The 2,320-nt window shown below is 39.5% G+C and overlaps 1 non-coding gene across 1 annotated transcript; it reads right to left on the bottom strand.

Moving 5' to 3' along the window:
* Positions 1–708: 708 nt before the first annotated feature.
* Positions 709–780, bottom strand: TRNAA-UGC (transfer RNA alanine (anticodon UGC)). The gene has a single exon. It is a non-coding gene; the product is annotated as a tRNA-Ala (tRNA).
* Positions 781–2,320: the final 1,540 nt, after the last annotated feature.

Genomic DNA, 2,320 nt, shown 5'->3' with positions numbered 1-2,320 from the left:
TGGGTACTGGTTCCAGGCCCAGCTGCTTCACTCCCAATTCAGCTTCCTGTTAATGTGCCTAGGAAAGCAGCAGAGGATGGCTCAAGTGCTTGGGCACCTGCATCCAAGTAGGAGACCCAGATGAAGCTCCTGACTACTGAGTTCAGCTTAGCTAAGACCTAATTGCTGTGGCCCCTTGGGGAATGAACCAGCAATGAAAGATCTCTGTCTCTCCATCTCTTCTTAGCAATTGACTTTGAAATAAATATATAAATATATTTTTTAAAAGATGCTGATTAATATGCCTACATCCCATATTGGAGTGCCTAGATTTGACTCCCTGCTCTGGCTCTTGACTCCAGCTTCCTGCTAATGCAAACCCTGGGAGGCAGTAGCAATAGCCCAAGTAATTATGTTCCTGTCACCCACATGCGAGACCTGAATTGAGTTCCTAGCTCTTGGATTTGGCCCAGACCATCTCTGGCCATGATGGGCATTTTGGGGAGTGAACCAACAGATGAAAACTCTCTTATCAAATAAGCAAATGAAGAAATAAAAATATTGTCTATTTGAAAAGTGCTCTTGGCATACATAATTCTTTGAGCTATAATATTATATTTGTGGCTTCTTTCTCAAATTCCAGTTGAAATGAGCCTTCCTAGATAACTTAAGCTCAATATTTTCTTGAAAACAGTCAAGCCAAGTCAGGGTTAGACTCAACATAGACCCTGGAGGTGTCAGGGATTGAACCTGGGGCCTCATACATGCAAAGCATGCGCTCCACCACTGAGCTACACCCCCCCACATTAAGCTCAATAGTTTCAAAATGGAGCTCTTAATTTCAGTTTTTGTTCCACCTCCAAAATGGCAACCCTTGGACCATCTTCCACGACTTTCCCAGGCGTGTTAGCAGGAATCTGGATCGAAAATGGAGCAGCTGGGACTGCAACTGGTGCCCATGTGGGATGCTTGAGTCATAGGTGGTAGCTTTACTCATTGCACCACAATTCCAGCTACCAAAAATGATTATTTTTTAAAAAAATATTTATTTTTTAAAGATTTATTTATCTACTTGAAAGGCAGATTTACAGAGAGGCAGAGGCAGAGAGAGAGAAAGAGAAAGTCTTCCATTCACTGGTTTACTCCGCAAGTGGCTGCAATGGCCAGAACTGCACCCATCCAAAGCTAGGAGCCAGGAACTTCTTCTGAGTCTCCCACATGGGCGCAGGGCCCCAAGGACTTGGGCTATCTTCTACTACTTTCCTAGGCCATAGCAGAGAGCTGGATTGGAAGTGGAGCAGCCAGGAATCAAACTGGCGCCCTTATGGGATGCTGGTGATGCAGGCAGAGGCTTTACCCACTACACAACAGCACTGGCCCCGAAAATGCTTCTTAAACTTCAGATTCTCTTTGGGGAAGATAACTGTGCTTTAATTTATAAAATATATTATGGCTGAATTGAATGCTAAAATACTGCTTCAAGTTGTAGTCTAGAATGAAGGGAAATGGAATTGATTGCATGAAAGTGAGAGAAAATATTTTTAAATTTTTTTTTTCAAGAAATCACTATTTAGTGAATGGCCCTACACAAAAAAGTAGTGAACCCTTTGAACATAATGTTATCTCAGTTTTTAACCTTTTAGTGAGCAGGGATAGGATCCATGTGGCTTATTATTTGTTTGGACTTACTTCTACCATATTGTTAAGGTTTTGCGTTTATTATGGTTATTGTTTATTTTTTTCTTTATTAACATCTGTTTAATTGAAAAACATTACTTACTTTGCCTTTCTACTTCTCTTGTTTTAGGGCTAACTCTGAAGTTGCAGTACACATGCCTAATTTCAAACATAAGGTTAATTTGCATCTCCAAAACTTTAAAAGAATATTCTTCTGTTGTTTTATACTACATTATTTGTGGCGCTTTGCTACAACAATCCTAGGAAATCAATATGCACCATTTTCCTAAGTACGTCAGGATATCTTGTACAGTGGATGCTCTTTCTCTGTTTGAAAACTTACACCTCAGTCAAAGGTTGATTACTCGTTTTCCTCCTTTGCCAATCAAGGTTTTGTTATCTACTTTCTCTGAGCCATGCATTTTTTTTCATGTAATATTTTTCCAAAGGTAACCAAGCAATAATACAATTATTGTTGTTCGTTTATCCACCCCACTAGAATGTAAACTTCATGAGTACACAGATATACGCCTAACTTAAAGCATGCTTCTATTCAGGAATAGCAAGTTGAGATGTTTATTTTAAAAGATCTGAGAGTGCTAAGCAGTTGTATTTATTTATTACCCTTCAAGTAACAAATAAAAGATACAGTTCTGACAAAATG

Source organism: Oryctolagus cuniculus, chromosome 6 (genome assembly GCF_051225735.1).
Source record: "Oryctolagus cuniculus isolate XC-2025 breed Fujian yellow rabbit chromosome 6, ASM5122573v1, whole genome shotgun sequence".
Lineage (NCBI taxonomy): Eukaryota > Metazoa > Chordata > Mammalia > Lagomorpha > Leporidae > Oryctolagus > Oryctolagus cuniculus.
This window is presented reverse-complemented; position numbering and strand designations above follow the sequence as displayed.